Here is an 18,776-nt window from a genome sequence, read left to right on the forward strand (position 1 = left end):
GCTGTGGATTGTTGCACCTTGAAGGATCCGGGTGTGGACTGGTGGACTCCCTGGCTTCACATATTATTGCAGTTGAGCTTCTAGGACTGTTTGTTTTTTCCTTGGGTTCAGAACTAGTTACACAGTCTTCTACAGGTAGGTTGAAAAAAGACGTGTTCATCAAGTTCATCAAGACGTGTTCATCAAAAGACGTGTTCAACCTCATAAAGCTCACTGTATCTTCCAAACTCCTTTAAATTGCAAATATAGAATTAGCCACAGAACATATTTCATATTTTAATTACTATTACTAAACCACTACTATTACTTTTACCATCTAAGCAGATGGTAAAATCTCCTTTCTTCCATGTGCAGTTCATGCCCTCCTGTTCCTCGTACAGACCTAGGCCCATATGCAATTCATGTTTTCACCTGAGTTTTCTGATTGGTGACATTTTTCCAACTTGTAAATAAAATGCTTTTGAACCACCAGCAAGCAAACATCTACTCAAAATATTTTTTACAGTACATTGTCACCTACTTTATGGTACTTTTTCCATTGCAAAGTGCTAAAAAGTTATTTGAAAACAAAGATGAAAAATTATATCCTAGGAGAAAACTCAGGAGAAAAAGTGAATTGCATATGGGCCCTAATTTGCCAAGTTTTTGTATTGTCCATTTATGTATTTATATACACATTAACATTAACCCTTTCTAATACACTTATTTGACCATTCCCCCAACCCCTATGACAGCTGATCACGCTGATTGGCTGGCGGGGGGAGGATTAAAAAAAATATTTTAAAAAAATAGGAAAATATATTTAAAAAAATATTTATAAAAAACTAGTTGACCTAAGCCCGTTTAAAAACGGGCTCTAGTTCTCTTCATGCCGCCAGTCAGTGCATGCGCACCCACCCGCCGTGCGCACTCGCCCGTCACACACTGATTGCCATTAGACTAAGAGGCGCCCTAGAGGCCCCAACTCCCCCAACACCTTAATCTCTAGTTATCTGGCTTGCAGTCACTGCCATGCATCCCCATTTCTTATTTCTATTTGCTTCAAACACAATAGGGGAATGATAGCTGAGCGAATTGTGCGCCCCCTCCTACACTGCACCCTGAGGCTGGAGCCTCTCTCCCCTCTGCCTCGGCCCTGCTGGGAGCAGCAGGTTACATAGAAGATGGCACCTGAACAATCGGTGAGTATGTCCTGCTGCTCCTAGGGAAGGGGGAGGTAGTGCTTTTAACACTGGTTAGCGTACGTATTCGGCATTCAGCGATCCCCAGCTGTGCCGGATACCGGGGGCAGGGGCGTAGCAATAGAGGTCGCAGCGGTCGCATGTGCGACTGGGCCCGGCTCCTGAAGAGGCGGGGGAGGGGCCCGGGGGGGCCCATGTCTTTTTGTAGTGCGGCCAGGACTGAGTGCGGCCCGTGCGCCGTGCGCGCTATTGGGAGGGGGGAGCCGCAGCCGCGGGGAGGGCAGCCCGACCTCTCCCTCCCTTCCTCTCCCCGGGCCCCCCCCCCTTCAGATGCAGAGTGACGCGCACGGAAGCGCTGTAGGCTGAAACTCACCTGCGTTCCAAGCGCCGCTGATCTCCTCTCGCTGTATAGATGTTGTTACACACTGCTTCCGGCTAAACAGGAAGCAGTGTGTAACAACATCTATACAGAGCGGGAGGAGACCAGCGGCGCAGGGACGGAGGCGAGTTCTGCCTACAGCGCTTCCGTGCGCCGCGCACTCTGCATTTGAAGGGGGGGGCCCGGGGAGAGGAAGGGAGGGAGAGGTCGGGCTGCTCTCCCCGCAGCTGCAGGCTCCCCCCTTCATTATGGAGGGGGGGGACCGACCTACCTACCTACCTACCTAATCCTGGGGGGCAGCTACCTACCTATCCTGGGGGGGCAGCTACCTAATCTAACCTATCCTGGGGGGCAGCTACCTAATCTATCCTGGGGGGCAGCTACCTACCTAACCTATCCTGGGGGGGGCAGCTAACTACCTAACCTGTCCTGGGGGGCAGCTACCTACCTAACCTATCCTGGGGGGGCAGCTACCTACCTAACCTATCCTGGGGGGGCAGCTACCTACCTAACCTATCCTGGGGGGGCAGCTACCTACCTAACCTATCTGGGGGGGGGGCAGCTACCTAATCTAACCTATCCTGGGGGGCAGCTACCTAATCTAACCTATCCTGGGGGGCAGCTACCTAATCTATCCTGGGGGGCAGCTACCTACTCTAACCTATCCTGGGGGGCAGCTACCTACTCTAACCTATCCTGGGGGCAGCTACCTAATCTAACCTATCCTGGGGGAAAGCTACCTAATCTATCCTGGGGGGCAGCTACCTAACCTATACTGGGGGGCACCTACCTCATCTAACCTATACTGGGGGGCAGCTACCTAATCTAACCTATACTGGGGGGCACCTACCTATCTAACCTGGGGGCACTTACTTGTCTAACCTGTATTCGGGGCACCTAGCTAGCCTATACAGGTGGCAACTATACTGGCTACCTATATTGGAGGCACCTACCTAACTAACCTATACTGGGGGCACCTACCTATCTAACCTATGCTGGGGACAACTATTCTGGCTACCTATATTAGAGGCACCCACCTAGCTAACCTGTACTGGGGGCACCTATCTATCTAACCTATACCGGCGGCGCCTGCCTATCTAACCTATACTGGGGGCAACTATACTGGCTACTTATGCTGGAGGCACCTACCTGGCTAACCTATACCGGGGGCAACTATACTGGCTTACCTATGCCTGGCTACCTATACTGGGGGGACCCATAGCTGGCTATAGGGATTTGGATATGTGTGTGCGTCGGGTGTTGCCGGGGGAGGGGGGCTGTTGTTGCCGTGGGGGGCCCACATCCAGATTCTGCATCGGGGCCCAGAGGTTTGTAGCTACGCCACTGACCGGGGGCATTACTGTATAAGGTTCTGAATCCACCTGTATCTGCCTCTTCAGATTACAGATGTCACTATGCAGGTAACAATTACCAGCACTAGGTTTGAAATGAGTATAAAAGCTGCTTCTAAGTCCAACGAAAATGCAATTTGTCTGGGCCAAGCAAACGGGCAAATTTGGGTCCCAAACTGCTGGGATTATAATGCTATAGACCAGTGGTTCCCAACCTTTTCCGGGCCGGGGAACACTTTCTGACCATATTTTTCTCCGGGGAACGGCGGCGGGGGGTCGGCGGCGCGGGTGTTTGCGCGACCTAGTGGACAGTGCCGTGCTATGGGGGGGGGGGGGGGGGGGGGCGGCTGCATAGCTAGCATAGTTGCCCCAGTATAGGGAGTTTAGTTGCCCCAGTATGGTTAGTATAGTTACCCCAGTATAGTGCCCCAGTATAGCTAGTATAGTGCCCCAGTATAGCTAGTATAGTCCCAGTATGGATAGGTAGTGCCCCAGTATAGCCAGTAAAGTGCCCAGTATAGCTAGTATAGTACCCAGATAGCTAGTATAGTGCCAAGTATAGCTAGCATAGTGCCCAGTATAGCTAGCATAGTGCCCAGTATAGGTAGGTAGTGCCCCAGTATAGTGCCCAGTATAGCTAGTATAGTTACCCCCAGTATAGCTAGTTTAGTTGCCCCCAGTGTAGGTAGTTTCGTTGCCCCCAGTATAGCTAGTTTCGTTGCCCCCAGTATAGCTAGTTTCGTTGCCCCCAGTATAGCTAGTACAGTTCCCCCCAGTATAGATGCCCAGGAGGGGGGGAAGCAGCGCTAGAAGGAGGGGCAGTGGAGGCAGCGGTGGGGAGGGGGGAAATATCCCCCCCCCCTCCCTCACCTGGGACCCCTCCTTCTGCCTCTCTCCCCCTCCGTTTAGCGGTGGCAAGTGCGGCTCGGCGGCGGGGAGGCATACGGAGAATTACTCACCACTTCTGCGTTCCAAGCGCTGGCAACGTCATGTCGTCACACATCTCCGCCTTCAATACCGCCCACTGTGCTTCCGCTAATCAGGAAGAACAGTGGGCGGCATTGAAGGCGGAGATGTGTGACGACTTGACGTTGCCGGCGCTTGGAACGCGGAAGTGGTGAGTAATTCTCCGTATGCCTCCCCGCCGCCGAGCCGCACTTGCCACCGCTAAACGGAGGGGGAGAGAGTCAGAAGGAGGGCTCCCAGGTGAGGGAGGGGGGGGGGATATTTCCCCCCTCCCCACCGCTGCCTCCACTGCCCCTCCTTCTAGCGCTACTTCCCCCCTCCTGCACCCTAAAGTAGGTACAGGTCTGGCGAGAGGCCAGACCTGTACAGCACACCGGGCAACATGCCGCGGCACACTGGTTGGGAAACACTGCTATAGACTAAGGAAATGCTCCAAAAACTGAGGCCAATAAATCAAGCACCACTGTATGTATCACAATCATACATCATTTCATTAAACATAATATAATACAACACATAAAAACTCTTAAAAATGTTGTATAACCACCTCAGCTTGTGTTTTTATGTGTTGTTCAATAAAATGATGTATGTTGGTGATACCACAGTGGTGCTTGATTTATTAGCATTTCTCTTGTCTGTTGTGAGGCTTTTTGCACATTGTAGGTTATTGGTGCACATCATTTCCTATTTTGCATTGATTACAATGCAATGTAAAGGATTCCAAGTCTTTATAAGGCCATTTTAGATGATACCTAATGTATCTGAGGGCGAAGTTTCCTGATGAGTGTTAGCTGACCAAATGGAAAAGTCCTCCCAATAGCTGGCCCACAAAAAGTTTGGCAAAACTTGGGCAAATCCCACTTTTTATCACTGTGCAAAAGGTCTGGGCAGTGAGGTGCATACACTGCACACTTGTTCAGATGGAACCCAATTTTTTGAGTAGGAAGGAAGAGGACCTCTATTCACTATTGACAAGGTAAGCCAGCCTATTAGTTGTGGCAGAGGTCACAAGCACATACATCAACATCAAATATATGGAGGTTGATTCACTAAGCTGCGCTGTTGCGCAGCTTAATGACAGCAGAGTGTTATAATTCCCTGCACACGCTATGCAGCCATAGTGTGCACAGTTAAATTACGCTGGGCTCAAATAGTTTAAAGAGTGCTTAGTTTTACTTTAACGAGAGCTACACTGAACCCATCCGGAGCTCAGCGGGTCAAAGTACGATATTCCTGTACTTTGATTGGCCCAATAGCCTGTCAATTGAGAGCACACATAGACTATTGCAGTGTTCTGCAAACTTGCCTCTCTAGCTGTTAAGATACTACAAGTCCCACAATGCATTGCCTTTATGAATCATGACTGTGGCTGTCAGACTCCCACAATGCATTGTGGGACTTGTAGTTTTTTAACAGCTGAAGAGCCACATTTGCAGATCACTGGACTAGGGGGATGAGGAGAACTGGAGATAGTTTCATACATAGACTATGGGGATGAGGTGTACAGAAGGTACAAATACACTCCCCCAATAGGGTTGCATTTAAAGATACACAGGCTTGTGTGAATTCCTCTTCTTGACATGGAGGAGAGATTAAAACATCATTTTTCAACTGAACACATAGGGCAGCATTCACAAAGCTTAGGTCAACAAAGAAAAACATTTTTGGGAAATTACCGAATGCCAGATTTTCCTTTTTCAGTATTCACAAAGATTTACACAGATGCGGTAGAAGTTCGGTAATTTACCGGAAAGGACCTGTGCAGTAACCGTTGCATGCTGTTCTCCCACTGACGGCATTACAATAGTAAAAGGCATCCCCAGAATCCCTTTAGATGTACATGTTAATATAATGTTTGTTCAACTCCCTCAGAATCTCTCTATTTGTTTTTATAAACATTTAATTTAATGGCCACAGTTTATATAAACTTCCAAGAAACATTAAACTCACCATGCTTAGGTGATTTCCCCACTTGCTCCTCTGCATCTTCAAACAGGAACATAAAGGGTTAAACGTCTGAAGGGCTGCAGAGGAAACCTCTTGTGTTCCTGCTCTCTCTCCTCCACTACCTGGGGGTAGAAAAGCTTGACCCTCCTGAGAAGCTATTGCATCCTATCAGAGAGACTTGCAGGAGACAGGGGCTGCTTCTATTGGCTCTCTGCTCCAGTCAGTCATAGGTTATCCCTCTCTGCTTCTGTGTGCTCTGGGCTCCCGCACTATTTCTGCCACATCAAAGCTGCCGGTAATCACTGCACATTTCTGGGCTTTCTGTTTTACTGACATGTCTTGAGGTATTTACCACACAAGTTGGTAATTTACCTCAACCCATCAACAAAGATGGCACGCCCAACATGGCAGCTTTTTGTGTGAAATGCCACCTTGAAAATCCTGCCTATGCACCCACAGTGTACCACTGCTTAGGCCTGTTACCAAGATTAAGAGGCAGTTAAAGGACCATTATGGCAGAAATTTTAAACTTACATTTCTTCCAGAGAAAAATGCACCATACATTTCCAGATTTTGGACTAGTCTATCTCCCCATGGAGGATTCTCAGTATTACCTTTATTCTTTACAAAACCACTCCCTGGAAAGGATCTATACAAAGATGTCAGCCAGGTTGTTGAACACTATTTTAGCAATTGGACAGGGTAACTGCAGTTCAATAAGTGTTTTTGAAAAAAAAAGAAATACTCAAGAATCCCCAATAAGGAGATGGACTAGTCAGATCTGTCACAGTGGCGTAGTGAGAAATCATAGGGCCACATAGCTAAATGTTCCTGGGGCCCTCAGATGGAGGCACTCTGAAGCAATGCCACCTGCCCCTACCCTATAGATATGAGTTAGTTGGGCAATTTACAGTGTCATGTAATTAATACTGCACATAATTCATGAGCACTGAGACAAAGTCAGAGGGTGGAGAAACACAAGTAAGTTAATGGTGAATATATTAAGTACCCACTGGGCCCCCAAGGCTTCAGGGCCCCATAGCAGATGCTATGGCTATTGCTATGCTCCTGATCTGTCAGATTTTCATTAGCTACTGTAAGTAACAGCAACATATAAAATAAGTAATTTATAGTGCATTTTACTCTGAGAAATCTGCATTTTATATGAATATAATTTATATTTTACAATTTTCATGATCGTTGTCCTTTAAAAATGAATAAACAGCCTGCCTTCAACTTGGATCCAACACAGCTGTGCTAGAATGGCATCCTATATTGCTATCACCTGATGTAGGATTAGCTTATCGTGGCTGTAGCTTGTGTTTAATTTCTGTAAGTACTGTGTACATGATATATATATGACCAAGATCTCAAGAATACTATTTAAACTGTGTATTTCTATCAGTTAAAGGATACCCGAAGTGACATGCGACATGATGAGGTAGACATGTGTATGTACAGTGCCTAGCACACAAATAACTATGCTGTGTTCCTTTTTTTCTTTCTCTGCCTGAAAGAGTTAAATATCAGGTATGTAAATGGTTGACTCAGGCCTGACTCATACAGGAAGTGACTACAGTGTGACCCTCACTGATAAGATTTTTTACCTATTTTTATCTCTTTCTTGCTTTAAGAAGCCATTTTCTGCTAGGAAAGTGTTTATAGTTGGAATTTCTTATCAGTGAGGGTCACACTGTAGTCACGTCCTGTCTGAGTCAAGACTGAGTCAGCCACTTACATACCTGATATTTAACTCTTTCAGGCAGAGAAAGAAAACATGGAACACAGCATAGTTATTTGTGTGCTAGGCACTGTACATACACATGTCTATCTCATCATGTCACATGTCAGTTCGGGTATCCTTTAACAAATAGAACCGTTTATAGAAATTTCCACTTGGTTGTTATTACCAAACCACAATGATTCCAGTTTAGGTCTTAGAAGTTCCCATATAAAGTGTGGCCCAGTGGCGTAGCAGTTGGGGATAAAGAGGTTCAGATCACCCTGGACCAGAGGGGCTCACTAGGGGCCCTCCTCCATCCATCCTTTTAAATTTTTATTGGTGGTATGCTAGTAATGATCATCTCTATATGTATATAGAATAGCGGTTTCATTCTCTGGTTAGACCTCTTATACTGAAGATGTCCTTGGTAGGTCTTGGGGTTGCATATCAATAAAGAGCTTGGGGGCTCTATCTAAAACTCGCACTGGGGCCTCTGCCTCCTTAGCTACACTACTAACATGGACATTACACACCACCCAATTAGTGCCATCCATGCACGAGCGCATAAACACGTCTCTTGGCTACAGTTGAGTGAGTTGTCTCGGTGAGGGTGGACCTCGGCATGGTACATGATAGAACAGCTATTGAAGGGTTGGGTGAGGAGAGAAACAATATGCTAGACTGCTGCTGTCATCCTTAAATGAGCTTGGTGGACACACCTGTACACATGCCAGATGCTCACCTGAACGGCCGTCTTGGCCGAGTTCTGTCTAGTATGTGTATGAGGCTTTATTCACCAATATCTCAGACTCACTCAGGTGTCGCTAATTAATCACTGCTCTTCAGATCCAGAGGAAAGCACAAAAACCCAGACATTTCTGGTCAACTTTCTCTTAGGGAACAAAATTCTTTTTGACCCCAATACTACACTTGCTTTGCACCAGGGGTGGGCAAACTTTTCTGGCTGTGGGCCACATTCCTCTAGAATGCAGCCCCCAACTAGAGTGTCTCCCTCCCTCCAGAAAAAGTGTGCACAGAGAGAGATTGTGTGGTAACTCACTCAATCGCACTTTCCATCGGTGATGTCCATTGCAATGCCGTCATCATGTGACACACTTGTAAGTACAGAAGGTCACCCTTGCCATGGAGATCGGCGCTGGAGAGTGCGATTGGGTAAGTTCAGGCCCGGTCCGCCCATGATGCCAAGTGAGGCGACTTCCTCAGGCAGCAGTAGTCTGTGGGCAGCACCAGGCAGAAACAGGAAGTGAAGAGAGTGCCTAGCCAACCTATTCCGGGGGCAAATGTACCTGGGTAACCTATACTGGGGGCAACTTACTGGGGGCACTTACACCTGGCTACCTACCTATACTGAGGGCGTTTTTGGGGGGGCTCACTGCAGCTATAACGCGCAGTGCGAATTCATGGGTGCTGTGCGATCATTCCAATTGGGGGGGGGGCATCCTCACAAGTCTGCCTCAGGCAGCAAAAAGTGTAGAACCGGCCCTGGGTAAGTTTATTATCTTGTATGTATTGCATGTATTTTTGAGCGGACAGCGGGAGGGAGAAGGGAAGAGGAGCAGAATCCCACCCTCTATCGCCGGGCCAGCTTTGTAGCAGCTGAGGGTCAAATCCAGCCCAGGAGCCATAGTTTCCGCTGGCCTGTTCCACACTTTTCAACAGTGGCTGATGATGTAAAATACATCTAACCCAAGAGAGTCGACCTCCAGTCTTCGAGCGCCATATCCATGCCAGTGTTTAAAAAGGAATGAGAAATGGAAAAATGTTTTCTACCTGATGAACCACACCTGTCCTGATTGAGACCTATCAATTTATTTGAGCTGTTCCAAAAATGTGTGAGAACCTCAACCCTTGAGGATTGGAGTTTGACATCCCTGATCTAACCTGTTTTTTCCCTTCAGTACCTCAGTTCACCATTTGATGTTGAACACAAGAATTTGATTACTAGGGTACATAAAATAATACCACAAAGCAGACTCTATTTGACATTCCTTTCAAATTTCCCTCCTCTTTTCTTTTTCCTTCAATCCTCACAGCTTGACTTCTTGATAAATTGTATAGATCCAGAAGTGTTATCAGCATATTAATGTGCATACACACAAATCTTTAATCAGATGTATAAACAAATAGCTTCAGAACTGGACAATCTAAATATAAGTGGGCTATTGGATCAAACCAGGTAAGAAAGCTTGGAGTTTATGGAATGTTACTACAACGGTAGACTGGAGGGTGATAACAATGGATACATGGAAACAATGATGGACAGAAGACGTACATCCACACTAAATGAGAAATAGTTACTCAACACATCAACATAGTGGAGAGAAAGCTGTTCTTGAAACATTTCATAGAATGACTTCACATTACACACTAGACACTAAAACATACAGTAGAAACAGGAGAACAGGTATTGGAATCAACAGGGCCGGTGCTCCCAATGAGCCAAGGGGGGCAATTGCCACATGGTCCTCAAGCTCTGCTGCCCCTCTTCGCCAGCTTTATTGCGAAATAACACACCCTGGGTCACTAAGAAAAGGCAGCCAGAGTGGATGGATGAAGATGGGAGCACTGGCGGACCAGCACCGGGACAGGTGAGTTCATATTGCTCACAACACTGCAGGGACCCCGGGAATTACATCCTTGAAGCAGGGAAGATGGGAAGTGGTAGCTGGGGTGGGAGCTGTGGGGGTCAGGAGCCCCCCAGGTTAATTTTGCCCTGGGGTCCTAGCATTGCTTCAACCATCCCTGACAGGCAAGATCTGAAACTTGAAGTTCTTTGCCACCTCTGCCATTGCAGAACAACTGATACAAGGCACAAAATCATGGATAAATTACCAACAGTCATAACCCCCAAACCCCCTACAAAGAATCAGTGGAAAAGTATTATAAGACAGTATGCGACAAAGTAGCAACAACTTCTCCCACCGTCATAACTCAAACAAATTACCTGATATACACTACAACCACTCTAAATCTGGAAATGCTTAAATACTCAATGAAGAAGCACAACAGTGAAGACTCATACCCCCTAGAAAAAAAAGAAGCCTCCTAGATGGAAACAGTCAGTTGGTAGAACGACAGAAGGGTGTAGAGCTTAAAGGTCCACTATCGCGAAATGTATAAAAAATAAAACTAAAAAAGATTTACACTGAACAGAATGCTAGTAGAAGGGATAGTGAAGGGTTCAGAATTAGTTACAAAAATAAATCACACTGCTCTTTACACATTCATAGCAGCGTGAATGTGAGGGGAGCTTACCCACAGAGCGGGCTGCATGTATCTGCCTGGCTAAGATCAGTAGACAGTTTTACATCTAGCTGAAATGCCATTGGACAGCAGCTAGCAGCCCACAGTACATTCTCCCATAACTCATCAGTAAGCTCCCCTCACATTCACGCTGTCATGAATGTGTAAACAGCAGGGTGATTTATTTTTTAACTAATTCTTAACCCTTCACTATCCCTTCTACTAGCATTCTCTTCAGTATAAATCTTTTTTAGATTTTGTTTTATACATTTCGCGATAGTGGTCCTTTAAGGATAAACCTTGGCTACCAGACAAATACAAAGGTTGACTCTGCCTCAAGCCCTAGAGTCTGCTAAGTAAAGGTTCACTGCCATGGCTACCAGACTAAGATCCACTAGAGAAGCAGATGTCAAAAAAGGTGCTTTGTTCTCAGTAGGACTATCAAAGCATACTCCCAACTGCAACACGAAAAACACAATAGCAGCAGAGCCACCAACAACAGAAAGTTATCAGTACTGGAAGAACACATAAGAGAAAACACAGAATATCAGTGCAAAGTTGTTGCAGGAGCTGAAATATGACCCCAGCAATCTCCCAGAACTGGAATCTGTCACAATTAGCATCCAAAAGTTGGTGGCTGAAGAAATGAACAGAACTGCTTGTATATTTGGGAGCATGGATAAAACAACTACAGTAGCAATGTGATGGGGTATGTAGTCCAGAGGAGTCCCAAGACTTCCTATACAGGAAAAACACAGAGAGAGACCAGGAGCCCCTTATTGTGTAGTATATTAATGTCAGGGTCTGGATAAATACAAAGTGATGATAAGGTAAGTTGCAAGACCAGCAACCACAGTATAAAAACAAGAGAGGAAATCCTGTTCCCACTCTGGCTCATTGGCCTCAATTCACTAAGATCATGCTAGAGATAATAAGGCAAGAGAAAACTTACCTCCACACGTGAGAGAGTTATCTTACCTCTTCATTCCTTAAGTTACCTCTCCTGTAGTTAATTTACCTCCTCTGTAGTTAATTTACCTCCTCTGTAGTTATTTTCACATGCAGCTAATTAACAGCCTGTCTTTAACTCTGGAGTTATTTTACGGATTGGAGAGTTAATTTAAAGACAGAAGAGTTAACTTTAGGCTTGCCTGAGGTAAAATGTTTCCTGAATACTACATGCTTTATCACAATGGTAACAACTCTAGAAGAGTTATTAAAGACAGGAGATAAGTTTAGTGAATTGAGGCCTTTGTCTTCAAATGTATGGCTTTTTAGGCCCTCCAAGCTCTCCACCTTGGCTGCCCAGACTCTGCGTTATTTGATCTGAGGAAGCGGACTGTGCTCCACAAAACGTGTTATCATTTTTGTGTCTGATTATTAAAATGTCTTTCCTATATTGGTGTTGCCTCTTCTTCTTAGAGGTAATTCATTTTGTATTTATTACATACATGGTTATTTTGTGGGGCGCTTTCTCCCTCCCAGTGAACTACAGTAGCAGTAAACTCCTACCCAGACTGACTAACCCAATGAAGGACTGTGCTGATCTTGAAAGACCCCACAGTGGAACTACAGCAACCAATAGTGATGAACGTAATCTGCTTATTGCGATTATGCAAAATTTCACGTACATTTTCGAAATTACGTCCATTGTAATTATGAATTCAGTTGATTTTGTGTAAACCATTCATAACTTTGCGTAATTTCGTGCTGAATTTAGAGGTTAATCGCAAAGCTCTCATATATGCTATCGTTTTCAAAAAGACCTTGTCAGTTTTGAGAAAATCGATTTTAAAAATGCAAAGAAAACATTTTTTTTGTTTAAATGACAGTTTAAAAACAATTTTTCCTTTGCATTTTTAAAATCCATGTTATCAAAAACTACATGTAATGAATAGCGGAGATGCCGCCCCATGGTCTGGCGGCGGGGCGGCTGTCTCCGCATTCAGACCGGCAGTTTCCGCACAGCAGCATGCGTCTGGTTTGCCTGGGCCTTCTAGTGCACACAGATGGAGAGCTACGCACGCGCGCCAGAAGACAGGACCTTTATGCCAGCAGGAGAGGTATCAGCTGATCAGGACGATCAGCTGATTCCAGCAGAACTCCTGATTGGCTGAATGGATGGGGGCGGCGCTGAGGAGCCCTGTAGTAGTATATATAGATCTTGCTGGTCAGTTGCTGGTTGTCTGCCGTTGCGAATACAGACGTGTGAGCACTCAGACCTCAGTCAGATCCTACAGTGTGTTAGAACCAGGTGGACCTGGGAATTCACACTTAGCCAGATTACGCTCTTTTTATTACTGTGTTATACTTTAGACCAGTTCCAGGGTGTTGAGACCAAGGACCTCACACCCAAGCTTAGGATTACTGTTTCATTACTGTGTTATACCTTAGACCAGTTCCAGGGTGTTGAGACCAAGGACCTCACACCCAAGTTTAGGATTACTGTGTCATTGCTGTGTTATACCTTAGACCAGTTGCGGGGTGTTGAGACCAAGGACCTCACACCCAAGTTTAGGATTACTGTGTCATTGCTATGTTATACTTTAGACCAGTTCCAGGGTGTTAAGACCAAGGACCTCACACCCAAGCATAGGATACTGTGTTATTCCTTAGACTAGTTCCTGGGTGTCGAGACCAAGGCCCTCACACCTCAGACTAGAATTGTGCTTTATATCTGTTATGACCATTTGCTCTGTTGACCTCTCTCTTGCTTTCTGATTCGGTACCTCTGCCTATCTGCCTACCAGTTGTCAACCTTGCCTGTACCCGGTTACCGAATCTGCCTTCTGTCTTTGTACCTTATCTGCTCGTGTGTTGCCGACCTGGCCTGCCTGACCCTTCTGGCTGTCACTCATTCCCCGAGTGTTCAGTCTGTCTGTACTACCCGTGACACTATGCCACCAAGTGTCAGTTAGCTGCAAGGACTCTTGCTCCTTAGGGAGTCCTTCCTGCAGCGCAACCAGTGGCCTATACTCCATAGGAGTCCTGTGGCTGCAGTACAGTCTGATTACCAGGTTACCAGGGAATCACTGGCTTCCAGATTATCTCTATCCTCTCTCTTAAGGAGATAGTCCCTGCACAGCCGAGGGCCACCTGCTCCTCAGGTGGTCCCTGGCCAAAGTTATCTGTGTCTCCCGCCCCACGGGAGATAGCCTACAGTTGCACCAATTACTTACACTTCATTAGGTGTCCAGAGGTTAGTCATATGTATTATTGGTGATTCTGCAGATCATCCATAATCAGGTATACATCTGTATTGTTGATGATTCTGCAGATCATCAATAATCAGATTCTCTCTGTGTGCTGCTGACACCAATCGTTACACTACAAGGTCTTTTTGAAAAATGTGTACTTCTTGTTCACACTATTCCCCTTAACATAAGTATCAACTTTGGTGATGATTGCTTTGATTAACTGCTAACTCAGCACGAATTTACGCAAAATTATAAAAGTACGTTTTATGATTACGGTTAGAAACATTATGATTTTTCCCAAAGTTTTGCATTATAATTTTGAGTCGTAATTGCGAATTACGACTATGAGAAATGTGTGCTCATCACTACCAATGACAAGGTAATAACCTACCTCCCCACAATACAGAAAGTCATATCGGGCAACATAGCTGCCAAGCTGCAAGACCACATGGGCCAATGTAAAAGGACAGGTCAGAAGGGCATTGGGAAGATCACCAGAGGCTCAACTTATCAGTTGCTTATAGGAAAGTCACAGAGACTCAGTGTACCTGAGATGAAAACTATACAAGGATTTATACTTACCTGGGGCTTCTTTCAGCTCCCTGTCTGTCCAGTCTTGTCCATTCTGCCCCAGACAGTCATGGTAAAGTCTCTGACTGAGCCTTAACTAACTGCGCAGATGTAGAACGCTCCTGGCTATGGGATCAGCAGGACAGCCTGGCAATTTGCATTGTTTAAAAGAAAATAAATATGGCAGCCTCTATATCCCTCTCACTTCAGTTGTCCTTTAACACTCCTGTTCCAGCCTCCTGGATGGATTTCTGTGCTGAAATGAAAAGGGAAAGAGGAAATGTTGTGTTATATTGATCTCACTGTAGTAGCTGCTACCTTTGTACTGCCTGATACAGTACAAAGCTACAGGAAGCACAGTCTTGTACAGGTGATATCCACTACCCCCTTCCCCACCCACCTTTAACCAGTATTTTCTGATAGTCAAAGCAGAGGTTACTGTCAAGTTATTGGATTACACTTACCTCCCTCCCTGGCCATCAGTTTGTACTGCCTGGGCTTTTACTACCTAGCAGCAGCTGCAGCAAGATCTATTGGGAGCAACTGCCAATAGCTGCAGACCTTGGGAGGTGGGGGCACTTGAGAGTTCCAGAGGTTGACAGCGGGGGAAGAAAGAGTTCCTATGCCTAGCGGTCCTGGTGGAGTTGGTGGAAACTCGTACACAAAACACTTCACCATTAGAAGTGCCAAAGTGGTGCAGTATGTACTGACCTCAGCCTGGACTTCTACCACAGTACTATAGGTGTGGTTTAAATGTGGGCACACATTAAACAATTAATATTATAATGTGGACTTTATAACGCTTTATGTTATGACAATTTTTAGAGTAGTCAACTCCACCAGTTACATTTTTTCACAGAGGATCCTCAGCACTGCGGTTTCCTCTCGTTCCAGAACCCACTTCCCAAAGCCACATGGAGAGATTCCTGAGCACTGATTTGGAAATAGTTTACTAATAATTATTGACAATGAAAGAATCAGAATCGTTTATTTTGCCAGGCATGACTGGCTCTTGCCCGGAATTGGGTTTGGCAGAATACATAGCTCAAGTAGAGGATAGAGATTGGTAGGTAGCGCACAACATAAAGTTTTCAAGCAAGGAACAACATAGGTACACATAGATGATCATTACTCCAATAAAACCGGCAAAAAACAGATGCCATAACTGAAAGAGGGCTCCCCATGGGCCTTTTGGAGCCCAATTGCAGCCAGAAGCCCATTTTCCATTCCTATGCCACCCCCCTGCAGCAAGATGATGTACTTGCAATTCAGCAGAGTTAACTGGACTTGGTTCATATAAAGGGAGGGGGAAGGTCAAAACTCAAAACTGTGTACCCCCACAGGTATTAGGGGGTGGAAGATACATCTTCTGGTTAAGGAGCAGAGTGGGGCAAAGAGAACACCAGGAAGGCTCAACTCCCAAAACTTACCTGGTCCTCATGTTCAGTGAACATTCTATCGTAGAACCTGTTGACATGACGACCTACTATCATGATCAAATACAACTTGATACAATAATAATTCTGAGCCTAAGTTGTAATCCAAATATACCCGTGGAACAAGTATCTCTATAACCTTCTATGGAAAATGGAAATTTGCAATCATGCATATGTTCCTAGCCAATCGAGTGAAAATCGCATACCCAAAAATACCAATTCCTGAAAAGCGCAGAGAATCGATTGCTGCAAAAGTGCAAAAATCATAAAGGAAGGAATAATGATTGTGCGTTCCCTGAACTGTAGTAGCTGAATTCTCTATACAGCCCTAAACGCTGATCACCATGTCCAACAATTTCCTGATGCATCCCCCCCCAGGTCTCCCCCAAATTATGGTCCTTGGGGTCCCTGCAGAATTTTCACGAACAAGAGGCGACCAGGCAGGCGAGTTTGCTCCGCTGTTGAAAACTCCGCAGGGACCACAATAAAGTTCAGTGCGGGTTCTAGCTACAATAGGCATTGGGTCAAAAGTAACTTGTGGGCCCCCCTGACACCCTCCTTCCAACCAAATCACCCCCAGGGCCCAGATCCGGCTGCCAGGCCTGATCCACGCCCCTCCCCCCCTCATTACACAATATCATTAGGTGTCCATCATATATTCCCTAAAAAGGATTTTTGGGGTACCCATTATTTACCTCCTCTTTCCCATGCAGAGTAAACACACAGCATCCCCATTGTCATGGGTAACCATAGCTGGAGGGGAGAAGGGCCCCACAGGTTCTGGGGTAATTGTCCCCTTTGCCTCTATGGAAGCTCCAGCCCTGATAAAGTTGGGGGGAGACCTGGAGGGCTCAACATCCAGCTCAGGGCCCTAAGCCATTGTCTAGTTGCTCCTATGGAAGCACCAGCCCTGTGTATCCCAGCAGTGTCGGGCTCCTTGTAGTATCAATCCCATTTCCTACAGCTCCCATTAGTGCTAGTGCTCTCCAACATACAGCCTACACCACCACTACTAACCTGCAGAGCTTGGTAGAGAAGCAATGAGATGACTGAACACCTCTACAGAGGTGTAGCTATGGTTGGGCAAGGGGGACACATGTCCCCGGGCGCAGCACTGTAAGGGGGTGCAGAGCATGGCCACCGCACACCCAAGTGAGTGAGAGGCGGCTCGCTGGCTGCCCGAAGTGCCCCTGCTTTTTTCCCTCCCTCTGCAGAGGAGTGCAGAAGTGTTAGCAGCAGAACAAGGGGGGGGGCACATCTGGCTAACCATAGGGGTACATCTGGCTATCTAAACGAGGGGAAGGGAGGCACATCTGGCTATCTAAATAGGGGGGAACATCTGGCTATCTAAACAGCATTTGAACATTTGCCTCCACCCATGGCCACGACCATATTCTGATGCGTGGCCATGCCCAATTTGTCCAGAGGGGGGCGCAAAAACTGTCTTTGTCCCCGGGCACTGAAAAGCCTATCTACGTCTTTGCACCTCCAATCCCCTGAACACATATCCTTACTGAATTCAGCAACGGGATGGAGATTTAAAGTGAGGGTGCGGGGAAAGGGACAGAAAGTTCCAGCTCTAGCTATGTTTGTATTATGAATATTCTGAACGAATTTGCACATTTGGTATCATTGCAAATATTCAGGCTTATTTAAGTAAGATTTATATTTATCACCATTAAAGGTAGGAACCTTTATAGTGTACTACTTATCCTACTTACCGTACTTGCCTTTGTTGACAACAGAACTGGATGTTTACAAGTGAATTAAACAAACTATACACTATTTAACCAGCCGGGCGGTATGGACAAGCTCAGCTCGTCCATTACCGCCGGAGGCTGCCGCTCAGGCACTGCTGGGCCGATTTGCATGGAATAAAAAGCATCACACGCAGCCGGCACTTTGCCAGCCGCGTGTGCTACCTGATCGCCGCCGCAGCACGGCGATCCGCCGCGTGCAGCGGCGAAAGAGGGTCCCTCCAGCCGCCTGAGCCCAGCGTAGCCGGAACAAACAGTTCCGGCCAGCGCTAAGGGCTGGATCGGAGGCGGCTGACGTCAGGACGTCGGCTGACGTCCATGACGTCACTCCGCTCGTCGCCATGGCGACGAGGTAAGCGAAACAAGGAAGGCTGCTCATTGCAGCCTTCCTTGTTACTTCTGGTCGCCGGAGGTGATCAGAAGAACGCATCCGGAGTGCCCTCTAGTGGGCTTTCATGCAGCCAACTTTCAGTTGGCTGCATGAAATAGTTTTTTTTTAATTAAAAAAAAACCCTCCCGCAGCCGCCCTGGCGATCTTAATAGAACGCCAGGGTGGTTAACTGCAGTGCCAATTGACCCACAATCAACATTATGACTGATACCGCAAAAAACACCTATCCCAATCATGGAATGTTACCCACATGTCCAGGGTCGGGCCGAGGCAGAGGGGAGAGATGCTCCAGCCTCAGGGCGCAGTGTAGGAGGGGGAGCACAACTCACTCAGCTATCGTTCCCCTATTGTGTTCGAAGCAGAGAGAAATAAGAAAAGGGGAAACATGGCTGTGACTGCAAGTCAAATAACTGGAGATTAAGGTGTTGGGGGCCCTGGGGAGCCTCTTAGTCTAATAGCAATTAGTGTGTGACGGCTGAAGTGGGAGGGATGGAGGGGCGCACTTTGGTGTTTTAGCCTTGGGAGCTGGAGGACCTTGTCCCGGCTCTGCACAAGACGATCGCCCTAAGGTGGGGAGCCACATTTTTTGCCCAATTAGATGTTTGAATGTTGA

General features: G+C 46.5%; 1 protein-coding gene across 1 annotated transcript in view; it reads right to left on the reverse strand.

Moving 5' to 3' along the window:
* Positions 1-18,776, reverse strand: part of WDR97 (WD repeat domain 97) — a 100,876-nt gene continuing 82,100 nt past the window's right edge. Inside the window, exons 25-26 of the transcript XR_011020967.1 lie at positions 14,592-14,835; positions 1-230 (exon numbers count right to left, since the gene is read on the reverse strand). The gene's annotated coding sequence lies outside the window, so the exon portion shown is untranslated. The remainder of the gene's footprint in view (positions 231-14,591; positions 14,836-18,776) is intronic.

The sequence above is a fragment of the Hyperolius riggenbachi genome, chromosome 5 (genome assembly GCF_040937935.1).
Source record: "Hyperolius riggenbachi isolate aHypRig1 chromosome 5, aHypRig1.pri, whole genome shotgun sequence".
Lineage (NCBI taxonomy): Eukaryota > Metazoa > Chordata > Amphibia > Anura > Hyperoliidae > Hyperolius > Hyperolius riggenbachi.